Source organism: Triticum aestivum, chromosome 2D (genome assembly GCF_018294505.1).
Source record: "Triticum aestivum cultivar Chinese Spring chromosome 2D, IWGSC CS RefSeq v2.1, whole genome shotgun sequence".
Taxonomy (NCBI): domain Eukaryota; kingdom Viridiplantae; phylum Streptophyta; class Magnoliopsida; order Poales; family Poaceae; genus Triticum; species Triticum aestivum.
Window position 1 is genome coordinate 477291722 of NC_057799.1, and position 12542 is coordinate 477304263.

Genomic DNA, 12542 nt, shown 5'->3' on the forward strand with positions numbered 1-12542 from the left:
CATCTTTCCTGCTGAACCACACCTCGGTATTGTCAAAACATACATGACAGTTGAACTTGTTCCCGAGGAGGTACGATCCTAGGGTCGGCCATTTTGCCCAACCCAATTCTCAGGGGCTACTGCATTGACAATCCAATGCAGAAAATCTCAGTGCAATATAGTTTTCGAGGAGATTATGATCCTCAGGATGGTCGGCCGCACCCAACCTGAGTCTCGAGGACTTTGCACACCGCTTTTGTGTCCCGAAGTATTCTGCCGAGCTAGGAGTTGATCCTCAGGCCGATTTTGCGAATCAACCTAAGTCTCAGGGGCTACTGGGATCCGCGGTATTATGTCATCCTTCAGGTGCATCTCGGGTTTTAGACCGATACACACCTTGAGGGCTACTGGCTATATATCTCGGCAGAGAATAAATGGCACCAAGCGAAAATATTGACAAAAAATCGGCCCGCAGTCAGGGTGGTGCACCACCTCAGAAGCTGTTCGGCATAAAGCTCAGACGCTAGTGGCTGGCTCCATAGAGGGCATTTCTGGCATTAATCTCGGCTAAACTCCTTCAACTTTTTTGTACCAAGGTGATCTATGACACCTCGGATATAGTCCGGCGTTGGAGCTCGGATACAGTCCGGCGTTGGAGCTTGGACATAGTCCGACGTTGGAGCTCAGATACAGTCCGGTGCTGGAGCTCGGATGCAGTTCGGTGTTGGAGCTCGGCTGTAACAATACTCTTCAGATACAGTCCGGCGTTGGAGCTCGAATACATTCCGGCGTTGGAGCTCGGAAGCGGTCCAGCGTTGGTGCTCGGCTGCAAAAGATACCTCGAATGCAGTCCGGCGTTGGAGCTCGGACGCAAGAGAACACTGCCGCCCGGGAACAACTTCAAACCCGATGTGTGGCATAAAAATAAAAAGGCATTGATAAAGGCCGAAAACTTAAAGGGCTCCTCGGATACCCGACGTGTAAAATCTCCGGATTCACTTTGGCGATCCTCAAGATCGAAGATGAGAAGATTTGTTGAACCAATTTTTAAGACCGATGACCGAAGATGAAGAACAGTTTGGAAGAATCGAGGAGCGTCCCCAACTTGAAGACCGATAGGGGGCTACTGACGGTGTCCTGGACTAGGGGGTACTCACCACGTCGTCTCCCGACCAGCTGGATTGGGCCGAGGACCCCCTATGGCGGTTCACTTATGGGCCACTTCAGGTAGCCCATGCCGCATACAAGGAAGATTCTACAGGACTTGGCGCACAAGACAAGGACTCCTCTAAACCCTGGGCCTATGGTGCATATATAAACCGAGGCCAGGCTAGTCAATAGACAATCTCATATTCATTACTACAATCTCATGGTAGATACATGTACTCTGTACTACGCCCATATGAATACAATCAAAAGCAGCATGTATGGTATTATCTCTTCGAGAGAGCCCGAAGCTAGGTAAAATCCCGTGTCCATGTTACCATCGCTCCAAGACGCCTAGCTTAGGACCCATACTACGAGATACGCCGGATATTGAACCGACAGAAGGGATAGAAGGTATCGCCCAAGGTTTCCAGCTTGGCGGAGCCGGCCCGGAGCGCAGTCTCTCCCCCCTCGTTGTTGCTGCCCGCTGTCACCAGGAGCGCGACGGCGAGGTTCTTCTCTGAGACCGTGGACGCGCTCATGGTAGGCTCGAACCACGAGGGTGAACGCACGCCCTTCGCCTCGTTGGTGGCCATTGGCTGTAGGCTGGGGAAGAGTTTCAGCGGATCTGGGGTCTCTCTGGGCGAGAAGGAGAAGGGGATCCGGAGTAAGACAAAGGAAGGGCAATGAAAGCTCTGTAGCGTGTGCCAGCCTTTTTGTCAGGAAAGAACAGTTTCCAAGGCAGCCTGGGGAAGCGGAGGCGCCCACGTCCCATCAATCGCCACGCGTTGACCAAGGTCGCAGGCGGTTGGGGCCCGCAGTGCTCCGCCCTTGCCCTTTGGCTTCGCCTTGACGCCAAGTTCGAGCGCGCCTTGGGCCCGGGGGCTACTGTCGGCGTCCTGGGAATGGGGGTACCCAGACTTGCCTGCCTGCGGCCTACGACGTGGCTCTGTCAACGGCCCGGTAAGGCCCAGCTTCAGCAACAACGACTCAAGACCCTCGCGAGGGGCCAAGCCCCGCGAGGCGGACGACACCAAGACCTCCCTGGGGGCGTCCTCACTAGGCTGGCTCCCAAGGAGCGGATATATCTATGCAAGGTGCACCTCTCGAGGTTCATATGACGTGAGCCATGACGACCAAGGCCAGGCGGGCGCAGTGTACCAGTTTCCTCTTTGGTGCTATGGAGGCAAGCGCAGGCGCGGGGTCCCAAGGAATCAAGCAAAGGTTTCCATATCGGTGCAACAAGACCACCAGGACGGCAGGACGGAGGTCATCGCAGAGCCCACCGCGGCGTCACCACCAGAGCCTTTTGCAGGCGAAGACTACTTTCGTCAGGATAGCTTGTACTAGTTGTCTCCCTTCAAATTTGGCGGTTGTGGGATCCCTTCCCGCCTACATTTGGGAAGAGGACCAAGGCCACTATAAATAGGACTTAGCCACCACCATAGAGGGGCATCTGAATGACGGATCCATTCCACCCGAACCACCTCACCAGCTCATCGAGCTCAAGAACACCTCCCCTCCTGAGGCTGTTCATCCACTGTACGTTCATCCTCAGCCCCTCGAGGCAATCCACCACAAAGCTGGAGTAGGGTATTACACTGCAAGGTGGCCCGAACCAGGATAAACTGCTATGTCTCTTGTCCCATGGGTTCCTCGAGCTAGGCTGTGGAATCGTTGAGCAGGCAGATAGGGAAGAGAGAGTTCTTCGCACGCACCCCAGAGTTTGAACCTCTCAAGGGTCTGCGGAACCCCGAATCCGACACACATGCAACTAAAATCTGAATTGTGTTTGATGGCTCCACCATCGCAAACATTTTGCACCTTTTTGACGGTTCTTTTACATCTCCATTATGATTAATGCATCGCACACAGTTTCGTCAAAGGGTCTCTGATCGTAGTGTCGTGTTAGCAGCATCCTGCAGTAGTGTTTCCCTTCCTCTAATGGGTATACACATATTTTGGTTGCTGTTGATTATGTTACTAAATGGGTAGAAGCTATTTCAACCAGTAGTGCTGATCACAACACCTCTATTAAAATGCTTAAAGAAGTTATTTTCCCAAGGTTTGGAGTCCCTAGATATTTAATGGCTGATGGTGGTTCACACTTTATTCATGGTGCTTTCCGTAAAATGCTTGCCAAGTATGATGTTAACCATAGAATTGCATCACCTTATCATCCTCAGTCTAGTGGTCAAGTTGAACTTAGCAATAGAGAAATAGAGTTAATCTTGCAAAAGACTGTCAATAGGTCCTGGAAGAATTGGTCTAAGAAATTAGATGATGCACATTGGGCTTATTGAACAACATATAAAAATCCTATGGCCATGTCTCCTTATAAAATGGTTTATGGAAAAGCTTGTCATTTGCCTCTTGAGTTAGAACATAAAGCATATTGGGCAATCAAAGAACTCAATTATGATTTCAAACTTGCCGGTGAAAAGAGGTTATTTGATATTAGCTCATTAGATGAATGGAGAACCCGCGCTTATTAAAATGCAAAATTATTCAAAAAAGTTAAAAGATGGCATGACAAGAGAATCCAAAAGCGCGAGTTTAAAGTCAGAGAATATGTTCTTTTGTGCAACTCTTGTTTCAGATTCTTTGCAGGAAAAATCCTCTCAAAATGGGAAGGCCCCTATGTTATCGAGGAGGTTTATCGGTCTGGAGCTATCAAAATAAAGAATGCCGAAGGTACTAACCCGAAGGTTGTCAATGGGCAACGAATAAAACATTATATCTCAGGTACGCCCATTAATGTTGAAAGTAATATTATCCAAACTTCGACACCGAAAGGACACATAAAAGAGTCCTTCCGGAACACTCCAGAATCATGAAAATAAGGAGGTACATGATACGGTAAGTAAACGGACTCCGAAAAATCCGCAAAAATATTTTTTGTCAGTTTTGGAATATTTAGAAAAATAGGAAAATAAGAAACTTCCAGGAAGCGTACCCTGGTGGGCACAAGACACCAGGGTGCGCCTGGCTTGCCAGGCATGCCCAGGTGGGTTGTGCCCACCTGAGACACCTTCCGGACTCCGTTTTTCTACAGTTTGCTTGTTTCCCAAGATAAAAAAAATCTTTATATACTCCATGAACCTGTTGACCATCGTACCGCGGAAAAATCTTCTATTTTCTTTTATTGCTGTTTTCTAACAAATCAAATCTACCATGGCCGCTCCACGCTCCTCCAAGGACAAGTTCTTCGAGAACGTCATCAACCCATATCTGCCGGAGGTGATGCAGGACCCTTAGGCTATCCAGATGCATGATGGGGTGCTGCACATCCGTGATGTGCAAGGTCCTAAGGGGACGGGAACCGTGGAGGCCAGGCTTGAGGCTATGGAGCAGGAGGTCTTCCAGTGCAAGGGGATGGTGGAACATGGACTCAATGCCAATCACCTCATGATCGCGGACTACACCCATGATCTCAAGGTGGATGGAAAGTCTATAAAGGACATCGTCTTCACCCTCAACGAGCAAATCAACTTCCTCCAGAGCCAGATCTATGATCTTCAAAACCAAGTCTTTGAATATGAGGCAAGGTTTAAAGGTATGAGTTTGGCGGCCAGTTGCAGGACCCGTGAGACTCACTCCTCCTCTTATAATGGTGAGCCTCTGCCATGGAAACCCGAGGACAAGATATCTTCATCACCACCTCCTTCTTCTTCATCACCAAAGGAAAACTGAGTATCGGGTATGGGCACTCCCCTTGGCTTTCGCCAAGCTTGGGGGAGGTGCCCCGGTATCGTATCATCCCCATTATCTTTTTGCCTTTACTTATTTTAGCTCGATCTTTTGCTTTAGATGAATAAAAGTTTAGTTTTATCCTTTCTTCTTTGAGAGTTTGCTTAGTGATCTATCCTTGTAATCGTGTGCAAGGTATATAATAAAGTTTAGTTTGAGTTTCTGCTTTCTTTACTTTCATGTTGCAATAAAAAGGAAAAGGTATAAATAAAAAGAAAGGAAATAAAAGAAAAAGCTCATATGCTAATCTTATGGTAGGTGATGGCACCACATAAGGAAAAGTATAAATAGAAAATTTTATTAGAGATTGATAAACATAGCATTAGTCAATGATGCAACTCATGAAATAATTAATAAGGGAAGAGAAGATTCACATATAAATATACTATCCTAGAAATCTTTTGTGATTTTGAGCCCCCATCAAAATATTATATGCCAAATTTTTTTACGTTGGACAAGGAAGACAACTTAATGATTTATGTTTGTTCATATTCACATAGAAGTCATATTGTCATAGATCCTTTAACATGTGGTGCTTGCCCCCTATCTTTGCTAGCCAAATTCCGCACTAAGTAGTGATACTACTTGTGCATCCAAAATCCCTTGAACCCAAATCTTATTTTCAAGTCTACACCATACCTACCAAGGGATTGAGCAAGATCCCTCAAGTAAGTTGTCATCGGTGCAAAAAGGCAATAAAAATTGCTTCTAAATGTGTGGGATCATGTAGTGTAAGAGAAAATTGAGCGTTGCACGAACATGTGATGGTGAAGAATAAAAGCGACAGACTGCATAATAAAGGTCGCTGTCACAAGGGGCAATGCAACGTGACGTTGTTTTGCACTAAGGGGTTGAGCATACAAACAAATAAGCGCATTGCAACCTCTGCTTCCCTCTGCGAAGGGCTTATCTTTTACTTTTATGTATTTACTTCTATGCAAAGAGTCAAAGTTTTCTCTCTATTCCTTTTTATTTTCTCCATTGGCAAGCATCATGTGGTGAGGAAAGATCTAGGCACATATGTCCAGTTGAATATGGGTAGCATGAGTTATTATTGTTGACATCACCCTTGAGGTGAATACGTTGGGACGCGAAACTATAAGCCCCTATCTTCTTATGTGTCCGGCCAAAACGTTTTGCTCATGTGTATGCGGTGAGTGTTAGCAATCATAGAACACTATATGATGGTTGAGTATGTGGACTTGCCTAAAGGCTCCGATACGTGACCCTTCCTGAAAAGATGATGAATTGTAGTTGCAAAGTTGACTGAGAACATAGTTTGTTGGTTTCTAATAGAGTTTTTGCTTTATACTTCGATTGTGTGATGAACTGTTACTTATTCATGAGAAGTATATGATAAAAGTTACATGACAAAAGCCTTATGTTTAATTTTGTTGTTGTTATAATAATGAACATGATGCTTCTATGTCTGTATTTTGTTTTTATCGACACCTCTCTCTCTCTCTCTCTCTCTAAGCATGTGGACATGTTTTTCGATTTCGGTTTTCGCTTGAGGACAAGCGAGGTCTAAGCTTGGGGGAGTTGATACGTCCATTTTGCATCATGTTTTCCTACTGTTATTTATGATGTTTTTATTAATAATAATGCTTTTTGGAGTAATACTAATGCGTTTTCTCTCATAATATGCAAGGTATACACAAAGAGGGAGAATTCCGGCAGCTGGAAATCTGGACCTGGAAAAGCTATGTCAGGCCACCTATTCTGCACAACTCCAAACAAGCTGAAACTTCACGAAGATTTTTTATCAAATATATGATGAATATTTGAGCAAATAACTACCCGAGGGGGCCCACCAGGTGGGCACAACCCACCTGGGCACGCCAGGGAACCCAGGCGCGCCCTGGTGGGTTGTGCTCACCCAGGCCCACCTCTGGTGCCCATCTTCTGGTATATAAGTCATTTTGACCTAGAAAAAATAAGGAGAGGACTTTCAGTACAGAGCGCCGCCGTCTCGAGGTGGAACTTGGGCAAGAACACTTTTGCCCTCCGGCGGAGCGATTCCGCCGAGGGAATTTCCCTCCCGGAGGGGGAAATCATCGTCGTCATCATCACCAACAACTCTCCATCTTGGGGAGGGCTATCTCCATCAACATCTTCAACAGCACCATCGCATCTCAAACCCTAGTTCATCTCTTGTGTTCAATCTTGTTACCGGAACTATAGATTGGTGATTGTGGGTAACTAGTAGTGTTGATTACATCTTATAATTGATTACTATATGATTTATTTGGTGGAAGATTATATGTTCAGATCCAATATGCTATTTAATACCCCTATGATCTTGAGCATGATTATCATTTGTGAGTAGTTACTTTTGTTCTTGAGGTCACGGGAGAAATCATGTTGCAAGTAATCATGTGAATTTGATATGTGTTCAATATTTTGGTAGTATGTATGTTGTGATTCCCTTAGTGGTGTCATGTGAGCGTCGACTACATGACACTTCACCATATTTGGGCCTAAGGGAATGCATTATGGAGTAGCAATTAGATGATGGGTTGCGAGAGTGACAGAAGCTTAAACCCCAGTTTATGCGCTATTCCGTAAGGGACCGATTGGATCCAAAAGTTTAATGCTATGGTTAGAGTTTATTCTTAATACTTTTCTCGTAGTTGCGGATGCTTGCGGGAGGGTCAATCATAAGTAGGAGGCTTGTTCAAGTAAGAACAGCACCGGTCCACCCACATATCAAATTCTCAAAGTAGCGAACACAAATCGAACCAACATGGTGAAAGTGACTAGATGAAATTCCCGTGTACCCTCAAGAATGCTTTGCTTATCATAAGAGACCATTTTGGCATGTCCTTTGCCTCAAAAGGATTGGGCTACCTTGCTGCACTTTTTCTACTACTATCGTTACTTGCTCGTTACAAATTATCTTGCTATCAAACTACTCTGCTACTTACAATTTCAGCACTTGCAGACATTACCTTGCTGAAAACCACTTTTCATTTCCTTCTGCTCTTCATTGGGTTCGACACTCTTACTTATCGAAAAGAGCTACAATTGATCCCCTATACTTGTGGGTCATCAGTTCACATTTTATTCATGGTGCTTTCCGTAAAATGCTTGCCAAGTATGATGTTAACCATAGAATTGCATCTCCTTACCATCCTCAGTCTAGTTGTCAAGTAGAATTAAGAAATAGAGAGATCAAGTTGATTTTGCAAAAGACTGTTAATAGATCTAGAAAAAATGGTCTAAGAAACTTGATGATGCATTGTGGGCTTATAGAACTGCTTATAAGAACCCTATTGGTATGTCTCCGTATAAAATGGTTTATGGAAAAGCATGTCACTTACCTCTTGAACTAGAACATAAAGCTTATTGGGCAATCAAAGAGATCAATTATGATTTCAAACTTGCCGGTGAGAAGAGGTTATTTGACATTAGCGCACTTGATTAATGGAGAACCCAGGCCTATGAGAATGCCAAGTTGTTTAAAGAAAAAGTTAAAAGATGGCATGACAAAAGGATACAAAAGCGTGAGTTTAATGTAGGTGATCATGTTTTTCTATACAACTCTCATTTAAGACTTTTTGTAGGAAAGCTTCTCTCTAAATGGGAAGGTCCTTACATTATCGAGGAAGTTTATCGTTCCGGTGCCATCCAAATCAATAACACCGAAGGCACAAATCCAAAGGTGGTAAACGGTCAAAGAATCAAACATTATATCTCAGGTACTCCCATAAATGCGGAAACCAATATAATTGACACCGTACCATCGGAGGAGTACATAAGGGACACTTTCCAGAACATTTCAGACTCTAAAAAGGAATATGTATGTGGTACGGTAAGTAAACCGACTCCAAAGCATTTCTAATAGCAATTTTTCTCTGTTTTAGAATATTTAAAAATTAGGAAAATTAAAAGTAGTCCTAAAGAGACACGAGGCCACCACAAGGGTGGAGGGCGTGCCCTACCCCCCTGGGCGCGCCCCCCGTCCTTGTGGCCACCTCGTGTGCCCTCCGGACTACGTTTTCTTGCAGAATACTTCTTTTGGTCGGTAAAAAATTCATTATATAATCTCCCGAAGGTTTTGACCATCATATCATGGCAAAATCCCCTGTTTTCGTTTTGAGCTGTTTTCTGCCAGAGTTTTCAAGGCCAGGCATCATGTCGTCCTCCTCCAACAACACGGACGGCGATGCTTGGTTGATGCAGATGGAACTCAGAAGAGAAGATGCCGAGGGAGCCACGATGGAGGAAGATGAAGGAGATTCGCTTGAGGAACAACCTCCGGCATCGGAGAGGGGTACTCTGGCGGGCATCTCCACTATTCCTAGTCCCCATCAAGCAATAGGAACTACCAACAACCGTGAAGACCAAGATGTTCGAGAAGGGCTTCCCCCTAGGAGGCCCTTACACAGGTTACATCAGAACAACTTTCATAATTTGGTTCATAATTACGGAGTGGAGAACACCCCTCGTACACATATACCCTCCAATTGGGACATATCCCGTCCAAGTGAAAGCAATGTAGGGAAGAGCTCTTGGGGGCCTGAAAATAAACATCTTATGGAGGAAATTCAGAAGAACGCAAATATGCTCCAACGTGTGCTCCAAAAACTGCAACTTCTGAAAGGTGCTTTAATGAAGCTAGCGGATTCAACAACAACTCCAACATCACCACCTCCGAATAAAGAGACATAAACACATGGGTATGGGCACCCCCCCTTGGCAACTGCCAAGCTTGGGGGAGGTGCCCTGGCATCGTATCACCATCACATCTTTATCTTTATCATTTTTCTTAGTTCGATCCTTTTGGTTATATCTTGATCTAGTAGAATAAAGTTTCAGTATGATCTAGCTTTGAGTTTTGCTTTATGTTCCCTCTATGTAATCGAGTCCGGGAGTTATATATAATAAAGAGTAGTTTTGAGTTGAGAGCTTTGCTTTCTTGCTATGATCTTGAGGGAATTAAATAAAGTAATGACTTCACACATAAAGAGTATGATGAATCAAAGTTGTTGAGAGTTGACAAACATAGTTTTGGTCATTGTTGCAATTAATAGGAAGTAATAAAGAAAGAGAGGCTTCACATATAAATATACTATCTTGGACATCTTTTGTAATTGTGAGCACTCATTAAAATATGACATGCTAAAAAGTTGATGTTGGACAAGGAAGACAACATAATGGGTTATGCTTTCTTATATCGGAATAGAAGTTATATTGTCATGGATCCTCCAACATGTTGAGTTTGCCTTTCCCTCTCATGCTAGCCAAATTCTTTGCACCAAGTAGAGATACTACTTGTGCTTCCAAACATCCCTTAAACCAGTTTTGCCATGAGAGTCCACCATACCTACCTATGGATTGAGTAAGATCCTTCAAGTAAGTTGTCATCGGTGCAAGTAATAAAAAATTGCTCTCTAAATATGCATGATCTATTAGTGTGAAGAAAATAAGCTTTATACGAACTCGTGATATGGAAGAAATAAAAGCGACGGACTGCATAATAAAGTTCTTTATCACAAGCGGCAATATAAAGTGACGTTCTTTTGCATTAAGATTTTGTGCATCCAACCATAAAAGCGCATGACAAACTCTGCTTCCCTCTGCGAAGGGCCTATATTTTACTTTTATCTTCTACCCTTATACAAGAGTCACGGTGGTCATCACCTTTCCTTTTTACACTATTTCCTTTGGCAAGCATTATATGTTGGAGAGATCCGGATATATATATATATAGTAATACTATTCATCATCCAGGTTGCAGAATAAGTTATTCTTCGTCCGAGGTAGTCTTACGATCGCTTCATAAATAAATTACATTTGGAATACAAATAGTTACATTTATATTGATTCACTACGTAAAATTTGGTATAAGAAAACAAAAAATAGGTTATAAGACCAGAAATATCGCATTTTATGTATGTTTTTACGTTCGTAACTTTACGTAACATAAAATATTTTTTACGGCAAGTATATATTTTCTTACGCTCTCTTTTTACATATGAAATAAGACAAAATTTACGAAACGTAAAAATACGGTGCATTGATGTCAAAATAGAGAGGGGGTGAAGAATAACTATTCCTCACCCAGGGTGATGTAGGTTATCATAAAGTATTATTGTTGACATTACCCTTGAGGTAAAAGGTTGGGAGGCGAAACTATAAGCCCCTATCTTTCTCTGTGTCCGATTGAAACTTTGTATCCATAAGTATCGCGTGAGTGTTAGCAATTGTGAAAGATTAAATAATAGTTGAGTATGTAGACTTGCTGAAAAGCTCTTGAATTGACTCTTTCCGATGTTATGATAAATTGCAATTGCTCCAATGACTGAGATCATAGTTTGTTAGTTTTCAATGAAGTTTTTGATTCATACTTTACTTTGTGAACGAATTGTTACTTTAGCATAAGAAATTATATGGCATTATATGTTGTTGTTCTAAAGATGATCATGATGCCCTCATGTCCGTATTTTATTTTATCGACACCTCTATTTTTAAACATGTGGACATATTTTTCGATTTCGGCTTTCGCTTGAGGACAAGCGAGGTCTAAGCTTGGGGGAGTTGATACGTCCATTTTGCATCATGCTTTTATATTGATATTTATGGCATTATGGGTTGTTATTACACATTATATCACAATACTTATGCCTTTTTTCTCTTATTTCATAAGGTTTACATGAAGAAGGAGAATGCCGGCAGCTGAAATTCTGGACTTGAAAAGGAGCAAATATTAGAGACCTATTCTACACAACTCCAAAAGTCCTGAAACTTCACGGAGAATATTCTTGGAATATATAAAAAATATTGGGCGACGAAAGCACCACAGGGGGCCACCAGCCAGCCACAAGGGTGGAGGGCGCGCCCCCGTCCTTGTGGGCTCCCTGACAGGCCTCTGATGCCCATCTTCTGCTATATGGTGTGTTTTGACCTGAAAAAAAATCAAAGAGAAGCTTTTGGGATGAAGCGCCGCCGTCTCGAGGCGGAACCAATCTAGGGCTCCGGCGGAGCTGTTTTGCCGGGGAAACATCCCTCCGGGAGGAGGAAATTGAAGCCATCGTCATCACCAACGATCCTCTCATTGAGAGGGGGTGAATCTCCATCAACATCTTCACCAGCACCATCTCCTCTCAAACCCGAGTTTATCTCTTGTATCCGATCTCTGTCTCAAAACCTCATATTGGTACATGTGGGTTGCTAGTAGTGTTGATTACTCATTGTAGTTGATGCTAGTTGGTTTATCAGGTGGAAGATTATATTTTCAAATCCTTAATGATAATTAATACTCCTCTGAATTTGATTATGAATATGCTTTGTGAGTATTTACGTTTGTTCCTCAGGACATGGGAGAAGTCTTGTTATAAGTAATCATGTGAATTTGGTATTCGTCCGATATTTTGATGAGATGTATGTTTTCTTTCCTCTAGTGGTGTTATGTGAACGTCGACTACATGACACTTCACCATTGTTTGGGCCTAGGGGAAGACATTGGGAAGTAATAAGTAGATGATGGGTTGCTAGAGTAACAGAAGCTTAAACCCTAGTTTATGTGTTGCTTCGTAAGGGGCTGATTTGGATCCATATGTTTCATGCTATGGTTAGATTTATCTTAATTCTTCTTTCGTAGTTGCAGATGCTTGCGAGAGGGGTTAATCATAAGTGGGAGGCTTGTCCAAGGAAGGGCGGCA